General features: G+C 44.7%; 1 long non-coding RNA gene across 1 annotated transcript in view; it reads left to right on the forward strand.

The window, feature by feature from the left end:
- Nucleotides 1-627: 627 nt before the first annotated feature.
- LOC102381852 overlaps nucleotides 628-12987 on the forward strand; it is a 13153-nt gene continuing 793 nt past the window's right edge. The window contains exons 1-2 of the long non-coding RNA XR_322884.1: nucleotides 628-672; nucleotides 4702-4734. This is a non-coding gene — a long non-coding RNA (uncharacterized LOC102381852). The remainder of the gene's footprint in view (nucleotides 673-4701; nucleotides 4735-12987) is intronic.

Raw genomic sequence — 12987 nt, forward strand, 5'->3', positions numbered from 1 at the left:
ATAATGAGAGGAGCCCTGCAGCCTAAAGACGATATATAGTGGAGAGGGCTGAACTGAGGAATAGGAGAATGAAGCAGAGCTCTAAATGTCTTGGTTATGAAGAATGATTAAACGAGTTGAAATAAGTTTATGGAGGTGATACAGAAAGGAGAGTTCTAGCTGTCCAGTAAGAATGCATATTGTGTGGAGTTATGCTTGCTGTCCCCAGGTTGCAGAGCAGTGAGGACATTTAGTTTTTCCCTTGCATCTGGTTTTTCTTCATTGCCATCTGGAGCCAGGAGGGATTTTTTTCTCCCCCTGCTGTAGAAGTTCCAGGGGTTTGTTTTCACTTTTTTCAGAAGTACTGGGTGTTGGCTGCAGATTTTGCCTGAGAGATGCCAATGCTCCTGAGAGTAAAACCTGGAAGTTCCTGGTGAGACAGTTTGGATTTTGTGACAGGGTTGGTTGTGTAGTTTCAGTAACAGTTTAGACAAGGATTTGTATGGGCCCATGGCTTACTGCTCTAAGAAAAATGAAACCTGGCTGATAAATATAGTTCTTGACTCAACGAAAAGATGCATATCAACACAATTCAAATCTGGAATTCAACCAAAGGGTAACATTGTTTTTTTCTTTAAATATTCTCACAGCAATTTTATCCTCTGGGGAAATGGTACTGTGACAGAAGTTCTGGTAAGAGGCTGATACTTATTTCTTGGCTTATCAACCGCATTATTGTGACCAAGGTATACACTTTTATCATACAGCAGGATACCCGACTTGTTACTATAAGGCATGGGTAACTGGTAATATAAGTACCAAGGTATCACAACAGACACCTGCAAACACAGAGAAAATACATTAAACTTAGTTTTCATTGTCTCAGTGCAGCTGAATTTATGAAGTAGCAATGTTTTTGCCATAATAAGTGTATTGTTTTGCATCCCCCATTGTCCATGCCCAACATACAAATACCTTCCTGTTTGAGCATAGAGGATAGTGTGTTTTTTCTTTTGTTTGCTTGTTTTTTAACTCTCTCTCTCTCTTGTCTCTCTGTGGGCCTTGGCTCTAGTTACCTTAAAATCAGAGGCATTTAAAATTAGAGCAGCCATTAGTTAAGGCGTGTTTAACCACTATAAGTACCCTCTAAACGTTTTAAAGATCAATGTACTTTTAAGCAGCCTATCTTGGAAATGTGTTACCTACGCCATTCCAGGGTATTGCTTATTTGAATGGTCAGGGTAGGCTTTACTTTCTTTCCTCCAGCATCCCAAGATGCACAACTCCCAGCCACTCTACCCCTTTCTACCCTTCAAAACTCTAGTGGTTCTCCCCTTCCTCCTGCTGAGATCAATCATCCTACTCGCTGCTGAGATCAACTGTTCTGAGCTTAATTAGAGAGAGACCATAGAGCCAGGGAAGCTGCTCCCCCACAGCCGCATGGTCTGGCTACAGGAGGATCAATTTCAGCCATTGCATGGGGCTTTGGGGAAGCTGCTTCTCAAGGACTTTGTGCTGACTCTGGCTGGGCTCTTGTGTCTGCTCTAAGCACAGAGTGGCCTTGTCAGATTAAGCCTGAGCATAGAGCCCCAGAGAAGCAGCACCACCGAGGCTCTGCACTCAGACTGAAACTGATACAGCTGCTCAGAGAGCAGCATAACAGCTTCAGGACCCTGGAGTGGGAGGAAGCATGCTTTCCCAGTCCCAGGGTCTTGCCACCTGGGCCAGGACGGCTCCCCACTCCCAGCCAGCACAACCCCTGATGCTCCTAACCCCACTCCCCCACTGAAGCCCAATCACCATTCACTGACACGCATGCAAGATTTTAGTCCTTCAATTTTTAAAAAATCCTTTTTTAATTTCTTTCTCTTTGTTTGAAGTGAAACAGGGAGAATAGTCTTGCAAGATTTCTTCCCTGCCACCAGTACCATAGCAACAAAGTTTGATACCCAGGGCAAAGCCCGCAGCGGCAGCCTGCCCTCACCCCATCCACAGATCCGGGCGGTACATCCCCACCATGCTTGCCTGGGAGTGCACACAGTTGTGAGAACCACTATCCCCGCTCCCCACCCAAATCAGCTGCTCATGACTTCATCTCATGTCCCACCCCAGCTGGGCAGTGCCTATTGGTGCCCCTTTGCTTCAGCATCTGGGGCAGTTGCCCCCCCCCCCCCTTCCTCAACTGTGGCTGGGCTCCTGTGGGATGTGAAGTGAAGGAAGACCCCATGCTGGTTTCTCTGCCTCCCAGCTGTGTTCCAGCCTCCCCTTCTTCTACCCTAACAAGGGAGAAATACTGTCCTGACTCCTGTCCATGCCTCTGGTCACCAGCTCTCTAGTAGCAAGTCACAGTCATACAGATCTGAAACAACATGAAGTCTTCAGTGGAGACTGCTAAAAATGGCATAATGTTATGATATCACTGTGGCGGGCCAGTAGGGGGCACTCCTGCGTTGAGCCGCCCACCTCCCTGCGCCCGACCACCTTCCAGGCTCCGAGTGCCTCCCTTGGGGTGCCTCACGTCCGGCCGACCCCTTCCCTGGAGCACACCCGCTAGCCTGGGGTTCCTGCTGCCACCATCCAAGGCTCTGGACTCACTTCTAGCTCTGTGCACCTTGGAGAACACAGGCCTGATCGTCCAAGGGGTACTAGACCCAATACAAGCACTTGGGGCACTTCCCCAAGCCAGGGGCTTATTAGGAAGCCTCCCTTAGTCCACCGACCTAAGGGGCCTCCTTGGCATAATTTAGACCCACCCCTCAATAAGTCTCCCACACCAGTCACAAAGGAGAACTTTATTGATTACAGGGGGTAGGGCAGAAACAGGGTAAAAGGTAGAGCAATATCATAGAAATCTTACAGGAATATCAAAAGAATCCCATAGAGCAAACCAGGGTGGCTGAGGTAGCCGTTTAAACACGCATCTGAGTTACTGAAGTTAAATATCTAATCGGATCTCTAGTATCTTACTCACTTGCATCATCCAGAGGTGGTTGTTGTTTCCTCTGGAGGCAGGGCACTCTTGGAGCATACGGTGATGAGGAGAGAGCCAGGTTCAGATTCACCTGGATGACCGCATGGCTAATGGCTGCCTTCTTCCTGGCCCGGTCCCTTAAATAACCTCTCTGACCTCAGCAGCCGGGCCAATCCAAGCTGCCAATACTGGCTAACAAACCAACCACAGGCTTTTGTCAGGCAGACAAGGTGGGAGATCCCCGCCCTGAGGAATTCAACAGCAGCCTCTCAGGCTGGCTGGGACAGATCTCTGGAGAGGGGCACCGACGGTGGCATTTCTGCCACAATCACAACATTGCACAGATGTTATATAGGTAACCTGTATCATAGCCTTTAGTAACTACTAGGGCTGTGTGAAGCTTTGGGTGGTGATTTGATTTGGAAGAGATTTGGCCCGATTCAGTGGCTGAATCTCTGAATCCAAATAGAATCAGGGGACCAATTAAAAGGTCTGAATCAATTCGAAGTTCTCTGAATCTTTGGAAAAGATTTGGAGAGCTTTGATTCAGGCAGTCCCTGGTGACTGCAGCAGGGAGCTGCAGCTGACTCTGAGCTGGTAAGTAGGGGCTGGGGGAGGGAGGAAGGGACCATGGGGGGACCCCAGCCAGCTCCCAGACCTCCCTGCTCCCCCAGCACCCCGACTCCTGCCCACTCCCCCAGTCCTCCCATGGGTGCCCCACCTGCCCCAGCTCCCAGCTCTTTAAAGAAAAGCCCCAGTGCTCACCAGGTGCTGCCGGGTGGAGGAAGTGCTTCTCTACTGCCCCACAGTCTGTGGGAGGCTCTGCATGACCCCCTGACCCCCCCCCGACTCCCCCAGCATCCCCATGGCTGCCCCCCCCGAGTGTTCCTGCAGCAACCTCAGTGTTTTGGGGGCTCATGGAAAAGCCCCCCACATGGCATGGGGCAGTGGGGATTGCTCCCCCGCCAGTAGAAATGGTGAGTCTGGCGTTTTTTTGGCTTGGTTTTTGTTCTTAAAGGGCCAGAGCTGCGGTGGGCAGGGCAGTCATGGGGGAACACTGGGGCAGCAGTGTGGGGCACTGGGGATCGCTCCTCCACCTGGCAGCACCCGCTAAGTGAGGGCTTTTTTTTTTTTTAACAAATGCCAGGAGCTGGGGTGGGCGGGGCAACAATTGCCAGGCTGGGGGAGATGGGCCTGGTTGATTTGGAGATTCAGAGATTTGGCAGCAACAAATTGAATTACTGTCCCCTGAATCAGCTGAATCCAAAGCGAATACTAGCCACTTCACACAGGCCTAGTAACTACGACTAATAAAACTCCAGGAAACAAATACTCATGGCCCTTTGGGCAAAAGAAGGGATTAGAGGTACAACAGCATAACAGGTGAGGCATGTGGGGTACCAACCTCAGGCTCTGATTTAGGGAAGGCACCAGGAATAACCCACAATGCACTTGGCACACCCTCAGTCTGCTACACTTGGGTGTCCATCTCCCCTCCCCCACCCCTCGCCATCCCCCGACACACATACTACATAACTTAACATTTCTGCCCAGGGTGCTGAAGTTGTTATTTGCACCTCCCATTAGCTGTGTAATGACAGGATAAGTGCGTGGCTACAAAGGAGCTGTAGCAAAGTTTATTAAATAGAGGTGGCAGGGGAGTGAGAGGAATATTGTTTCCTTTTTAACAGAAAAACACAATGTCTTTGCTTCTTTTCTGATGTTCATGCTAGGTGTTTTTCTTTGTCTAGCACAACAGGTTTCTTCTGGAGCAGAGTGAAAAGGTGAGTGAGTTCCAGAGAGATACATTATCTGCTTCCTTTGATTATTGCCCTAGGTAAATAGTCTCTCCCTTTCCATTCCTCTGAATCACTGAGTCCATATGTTACACAATGCCTGAGGTTCCTGATGCCGAGGAGAAAAATGTGTCTTCTTGATAGTACCAGAATTTTATCAGGTCTATCAGATTGCACTGGTCCCAGCCTACTCTGATAAGGGGCATAATTTTTAAACTGCCCTTTGGTGGAGCTGAGGCCTACTTACTAACTGAACAGCATGACAATGGTTTTGTATCAAATTAAACTCCAAACACATTCTGCCTTATGTGAAGCATGTGATGATTCAGTAGTTCTTCTGGCAGAACTCCCTTATTAATACCTTGCAATATAATCCTAGGGAATTTTGGTGGTGCATTCTTTAAACCAACACTGTCACAGAGATGGTTTTCACTATAGCTTTTATTGGATTTTATTTCATTCTTATCTGAATACATAGGTCCTAATTTTGGCCTCCTTTATTGCAAGGAAAAAGATAGTGACAAGGAGAAAAAGATTAAAGGGAAGAAAAAGATGGTAGTAAATAAAAGGGGGGAAAAAAGTAAGTAAAAAGCTGACAGAAAGAAATAGAGAAGTTAGAGGAAAGCAGATGGAAAGAGACAGAGGAAATGGTAGGTAAGGTGTTTTTGTACTTTGGGAACAATCTCTCCTCAATTACACCCTTAATATCAGTTGAGGAGGAGAGATAGAAATAGAGCCTGGAAAAAAATCCACCTCAAACTCCCAGCTTTTTTGGAAAGCCAATGATGCCACTTACAATAATGAACATTTATATAGAGTGTTTTTCATACGTTACTCTGATAGCACTTAAAAGGGTAGCAAGTTTCATTATCCCCTTTTTATTGGTGGGGAAACTGAGGCCCTTGAGATGAAGAGACTCTATGAATACATAGAGTTTCACTGACATAATAAAGAATAAAGCGGATGGTTCTTTATTCCCTGACCTATCTGCTAAGAAACAGTTTTCTAACAGAAATCAGTGAGAAAGTAATACTGAAGTGCTGCAAAAATTGTTGGTCTTAGACATGAAATGTAACAGCTGCAACAGAAAGAAGGAAGTGTGACAGATCGAGGTCTCAGACAAGGACCATCTTCTTGCTCTGAGTTAATACACTATCTAAGAAAATGGGGTCCTGTGCCATGAAGAGGTGTCTCAGGTGCTGTGATAATGATCGTATGTTCTGAGGCCTCTTCCGGCTATACATCTTTAAGTCCAAAATGTAATACTTCTAAGGGTTTAAGTCGGAGTTTTAAAGGTATTTGAAAGTAATTGTATATTTAATAGATTTCTTTCAAAACCCGTGGCTATTGTAAGAGAGTAAGTAGGTTGTTTAGAGATTCCTGGTCTCTGCCAAAGTATTCAGCATCCATTAGAATTTTAAGTGATATTTTTGATATGTCTTTGGCAAATGATAGGCTATAGTAATGGTTGCTTCTGGTCCAATAGGGCTTTAAAATGAAAGTAATTGATTTGTTTTAATAATAATAATAAAAAGTGACTGATTTCTTTAACTTCTTAAGTACACTGGCTGTACAACAGAGTCATTCATGTTGCCTAGTGGATGCGTACTGCATGACCTAATGAGTCAGTGAGGAATAAGTATACAGAAGGGCAGACATACTGTCTGCAGCTTTATACCAGGAAAAGGAGGATTGCCAAGAATTAAGGGACATCGTCTGAGAACTTATCTCTCTGGTGTCATGTAATGCATCTATACCATGCCAAAAAGCAGGCAAATTATGTCATAAAGATTTGTACAGATTGCTATTGCTTTTCCCCTTTGGGCTGCCATTGATTCTTGAAACTAAAAATAAACTAAAAAGTTAAGAAGGCATTCATTTAGAGAACAATATGCATCTTGATTTATTTTAAATTGCAGTTAGAAACTGAAGTATAATAAAATCAGATTGCCTACTAATTTCTGACAGGACATTTATAAAGCTCATAATCATTGCCAATGAAGAATTTAGTTGATGCTTGGGTGCTAACCTGTAACAAGTTCTATAGCATGTTTAGAAAGAAAAAAACCCCAAGAAAGTAGAGGCCTAGGAGACCTGTTCTGTTTGTGAACTCTAGTGAGCTTTGGGGCAGGCTCTGTGTGTTTTATGTCAATGCATGTCTTTCCATTGATTTCAGTGTATTTTATTATGATGTGTTAGGCTGCAACTTCACTAATTTAGCCACAGGGAAAAGACACTATTCATGCCTCTCATATACCAAGTGTGTCCTGTGGGATTGCAAGGCTTCCAACATACTCAGTTATTCTCTCAGTAGACCCTCTGCAACCTAATTCTTGAACTCTGTCCTTCTTATTCCCTTGGCAACCCTTGTGGAGAATACAAATTACCAAGGGAGAGTATTAGTCTGCAAAGACTTCTGATTCCTTCTTTGACTTGTACTCCGTCCCCCAAAGGAAACTCTCTAATTTTATGAATTTCTTATTGTTTCTCTTTTTAAAAATAAAACTATGTTTTCATAATGCTGAGAGGAAGGCAAATAATAATCCTCAGCCACCAGTCATTTAGCCCAAAATTGGGGGGCGAACCCTAAATGGAGATCCATATGATCCACAGCATTCTGATAACATGAGTTTATATAAATATGCTACGAAGCAGAGCAGAAATTCCAATAAAAATTCTCCTCTCCACTTGTGCCTGGCCAATAAGAGGCAAGAAACTGCTTTTTCTCCCTAAGGAAAATCTGTGTACACTTTGAAGCACAAGAATTGGCCACCGCATGTGCAGGTTAGAACAATCTAAGTGCTTTGGTGTGCAAGCATTCATAGGGTTTGGGTTAACCTGACAATGGCATGCCCAAACAAAAGTTAGTTCTCATCTGGCATGAATACTAACTTTAGATCAACAAGAGGTAACACAGCATAGTGAATGTTTGCATGCATTCACAGAACAGCCTCATGGCTGGGAAATGCCTGCCGCTCTCCACAGCCCTGGGGCTGTGATATTTTTACCACCCTAACTGGACATCCTTAACTTTACTTTGTGGCTGGTCATTACAAAGCCCACCTTTGTAATGGTCAGCCATCCCAGCAGACCTTCCAACCCCACACCCGTAAACACGCTGCTCCCCTCAAACTCACCAACCCTGCCCCAGACCTGTTAGATTCCCCCCACAGACTTTTCAACCTTATCCTGGACTTGCCATGTCCTCATCTCCAAATTACTTGCCTCCAACTGCCTGCACCTCCTCACAGCAGGTGGCAAGCACTTGCACATCCCACTCCCAACTCAAGTTTATGCAGCTTAAATTAAGCTGCCCAAACCTAAGCTGGATCTCTCAAATGCTAGTTCATGTCCATAAGTTTCCCCTCCCCATTCCAGAAATTGCACTTTATACTGTCCCATCCACTTTCGACCTTCCTCTTGGTCCAACCAACCTGCCCCTTGCTGAGAAAAGAGTTTGGATCAAGCCTATCATGAGTTTCTTTTAGAATCTACCTTGGGTTTCTTTTGCAAGTCGAACATCTTGAAGTCTAGCAAATTATATCCAAGTTTTAGAAGAATATTTTTAATTTGTATTGTCACCCATTTTGGCATAAGATTATTTAAAAAGATAATCTTCCCATGTAATGACCTTTTCAGTCCCCAGTCTATTCTTCCACATTTTCTTCAGCACATTATATTTAACCTTGGGGCCAATAGAAGCATCTTTTTAATGCTCACTCATTTCCAGTAAATTTGAAACTCGCTCTAAACTAGAACCAACCACTAACAAAGAAGCATACATAATACATGAAGTGCCACTGAAGTCAGTGGAAAAGCTCCCAAAGGATTTTGGAACAGGCTTTCTGCTTGCTTTTTCTTTCTTCTGTCTGAAAATACTGAAATCACATTACTGAACGTAAGCAAATGGAAAAAAAAAAAGTTAAAGGTCTGCCTAAGCCTAGATGACTATCAGGCTTGCATGGCTAGGCACATGAGTTTTCTGGCTAAAAGCACAAAGGAGTGATATAGCTAGTATTGTACCTGGCTGCTTTTGACTCCACAGTTGAATAATCATGCACTTATTTACAAATAGTTTGTCAGATAGCAGTCTTTAACATGAGTCTGGAGCAAGCCTCATTTTTTTTTTCATCAGTTTTATAGCAATACACCTGAGTTACTCTTCTACCACCATTGCCTTCAGTAGTGTCACTGTAGCTAGTATATATTCTTATACTTTATAGCTGTTTTTAAAATACAAATATTTTAAGTCAGAAGAGACTGTTTTGATAATCTATACATATAAGCTATAAAACATCACCAACTAATTCTTGTACAAAATCAAACTGTATTTGGGATACAATATATCTTTTACAGTGATACTTCAATTTAAAATTTAAAAAACCTTATAAGTAATGAAGAATTTACCACACTTTTAAAAAAATTTACATCTGTCCTCAAAGTTAAAAACCCGTGCTTTATTCTTAGTTACAAAAATGCGAAGTTCATCTTCAAGCCACTGGATCTCTGCTAGATGAAAGAGCCCTCTAGCTTCTTTAATGTGTATTTTATAAAAATAAAAATAAAAACCATTGATGTTTGTTTGTATAAAATAATTGAGTGTATGTTTTGGACAGTTAACAGTTATTCTCCATGGATTATTAAGAGAGCTTGAGATTTACACATTTTTAATCTCTGTTACTGTTGAAATGAATGGAAGTAAAGCCATTCAGTTTTCAGTTTGGGATCATGCATGGTTGGTTAGTACATCATGTGTTTGGTCACCAAACACCTGAATGCTGCCACTTTCAAGCCCAAGAATTCTATTTAAACAGTAAACAATATAAAGAGTAAAAATCTGTAAGGTACAAGGTAAAATACTCTTTCACTTCATGCAACAGCATTAGATCAGCTGTTAGATTCTTCTAGAAATCCAGCCTAAACCAGTCCCTGAAACTGTTAGGTAATTGCAACACAATGATTCATCCTTCATTAAACCTTTATTTACTATTAATCTATCCTTTTAGGGGATGTTGGTATATAGCAATGGTGCTCAACTTTGTGGCCCCATTGACTGGCTGAGTGGCATGGGGCTAGTTTGGGCACTGGATCTGGCTGTGGAGTGTCCCTACCTGCTGGCCCAACCCTGAACACTGGATGAGGCAGTGGAGTGCCCCTGTGTAATCTGATGCATGGGGCTATGTCATTTGGCCCATGGGATTCCCCATGGGTCTGGAAATTTAGTGGTAGCTGAGTGATGCAACATTAACTACTGCATCTCTGGAAGCCATGGTCTGATGAGATGACCCTAGGGGCCAGGTTTGGGACATAGACTGAAGGGTGAGCATCACTGATACATGGGGATGTGATATCCATGGTAGTTAATATGATGTTTTCTGGGAGATGTCAATGGAGACCTCATCACAAGGGCATCTCTGGCTGCTGCAGCAGTCTCTGCCATGTACAGTCAGTAGCTCACTCTGCCCACCAGTTTCCACCTAAGTTATTAAAGGAGAGCCCAGCCAGCTAGTACCCTGCAGGGCCCAAAATGGGGAGGTGGGGGTAGGAACAGACACACACATACAAACACACACGCCACCTCCAGCTGCTGGTCAGCACAAGTCCACCTGGCACTGTGGCAGAAGCCTATTTTTACTTCCCCTTTATAAAAAAAATAAAATAAAATTAATAATTAACAATGGAAATATTTTTTGTCAGTCAGTAAGTGTGAGGTAAAATAGTTTATTGATTAAAAACTGGAATCCAGCCAAACCTATATATAGTAATAGGTGACTGAATGTAGCTAGAAACCCTCTGTAATGGAGGGAGATGCCAGAACCAATGGGGTTGCCAGGTTAATGGATGTTGGATAATAAGCAAAAGGTACTTGGCCTGGATTCTCAAGGATTTGAATCATAAATCCTCTCCTGGGCTTTGGAGGTAGTGTTTTTTAAGACATTTCCTAGTTCTCTGTGGTCTTTGGTTAGGGGTTTGTAAAACTCCATAATGGAAAGTTGTCTCTTTGCATCCTGTATCTATGTTGTTCTGTACATGATTTCAGTGATATCCTCCTTATCAGCTGGTTGTATCAAGGGTGTTTTTAAGGCAAGTATGTTCCACAGGACTGAGGTTGTAATGTAAGCTTTGTTGGATTTTGGCAATCTCAGTGGGTGCATCTACATGTGCATTAATGCGCTGTAGTTACAACGCATTAAATTTAGTACCTGTAATAAGTGTGGCAGAAAACCTTTGGTGCCTGCCACTGTAAGGGGTGCAAGCCAGCCCTGATGAGGTGGTCATGTTACTGCAGGAGGGCCTTGTGATTGAAGGAGGAGGCTGAGCAGCCTCCATTTTAACTCAGTCCCTCAGGGCTGAGCCAGCAGTCTGCTACTGACAGCCACAAGATCACCACCTGCCTGAGCTGCTGCTCAGAACATCCCTGAAGGTAAGGGCAGGAGCTATGGATGGGGATGGATGGGGATGACAGGAGGCTCCTGGTCCTGGGGAATGACTGAAAACTACACCCTGCTGGGGTAGGATGGTCTGGTGGGCCCACCCATGGCAGGGTGGCCCCTTGGAAATGCCAAGCCACTTGCTTCCCCAGTGAAAGGTAAGGGATGCCTTAAAGCCCCAGCACCCACATTTTGGTGGGATACCCAGATGTAGGGACAGGCACAGAGGCCAGGTACGTCTGTGGACACCTGAACCCCACTTTGATTTATGACTCTGGAGGCCCCAGTGAGGGGCAGAAGTATGGATAGAGGCCCACACAGAGTAGGGTGCATGGTGGCAGCCTGAAGGGCTGTGTGTGAAAGGGTGTACAGTCAGGTCTGTCAAGATGGGCCTGAAAGGCTGCACCAGGGGTGTGCTGAGTATGGTTGCAGGGGTGACCTGAAGGGCTGAATATGGGCCAACCCCCACAAGAGCGTGAACATAAGATAGTGGCTCAGAGAGGGACTAGTGGCTGAGTTCATCTCAGTGTGAGGCATAAGGTCAGTGGCTGCATACAGTAGGGTCCACATGAGAGCAGCCTGAAGGGCTATGTGCAGGCTGTCTGGACTGTGAGTTGGAAAGCCTAAAGGGCCATGAAGAGTGGGGCCCATGGGGGACCCGAAATGTGTGCACAGTAGGGTGGGTTGAGAATGGTCCAGTGAGGGGCAGTATGAATGAGGCCCAGAAGTGGGAAGTGTGTTTGAGGCCCTGGGAAGGACAAAGTGTCAGGGTAGAGTGCCAGAGGCCCAGCAAGAGGCAGAGTTTGGCCTGGCCTTGGGCCGGAGCAGTTACCAACTTTGGATGCCATCTGAGGGTATAGGTGTAGTTGGAGCTGTGTATAATGCCCCAGGCATCAGGGCACATAATGTTAACGCACAGTGCCCCAGCATTCCAGGATGCTCTGCACCTCCCCCGCCCCCCACAAGCTCCCATTGCAGGGTGAGTGGGCTAGCTTTGGCCCAAGCTGGCTGCTCCAGTCAAGCAGGGAGGTGTGATCTAGCACTCCCCAGATTCTAGCCTGGGCCACTGCAGGCATGTGGCTGCATTTCCAGAATCAAAGGTGAATGTCTCTTCACTTGCTTATTGATCCAATCTACACATCTTTGACTAACCTGTGAAGACTGAATTGATTCAGCCTCAAGCTTAGACCATCATTAACATCCCAGTCACTCCTATTCTAGCACATTTTAATAAAATAAAATGGTAATAAAATAAAATAAAGTGATAAGGAAGGTTCCTGAGAAGCTCAGAGCAACCCTGGGTGCATGTCCACATCTGCACACAGACTTTCTGCCTCAGGAATTTCTAAAACTAGAGTTGGGAAGGGGAAGGAAACAGAGGGTTACCCAGTCTACTATGAGTTATTTATATCTGCTTTTCAACCAAATATCAGACCATCTCCACATGTAAATGTACAGGACTTACTCTGTAGAGCAGGGGTGGGCAATTATTTTGGATGAGGGCCACTTACTGCGGTTTGGCAAGCTATCAAGGGCCTCATGATAGGCAGCCAGGGGCAGATAAATATTAATTTTCTATTTTTTTTTAGGGCCCCGTGGGCTGTATAAAATGGCCTGGCAGGCTCCATCTGGCCCCTGGGCTGCATTTTGCCCACCCCTGCTGAAGAGTAGTCCAGGAATTTGGAGGGGGGCACCCAATTGTATTCAGTATGCTGAACCCATTAGTAATAGAAATTATACTGAAGTAGCCAAGATAGAACCAAGCAAACAGTTAAATATTTTTAAAGTTAAATTAAATTAAAGATATATA

The sequence above is a fragment of the Alligator sinensis genome, unplaced genomic scaffold (genome assembly GCF_000455745.1).
Source record: "Alligator sinensis unplaced genomic scaffold, ASM45574v1 scaffold150_1, whole genome shotgun sequence".
In the NCBI taxonomy this organism is placed as follows: domain Eukaryota; kingdom Metazoa; phylum Chordata; order Crocodylia; family Alligatoridae; genus Alligator; species Alligator sinensis.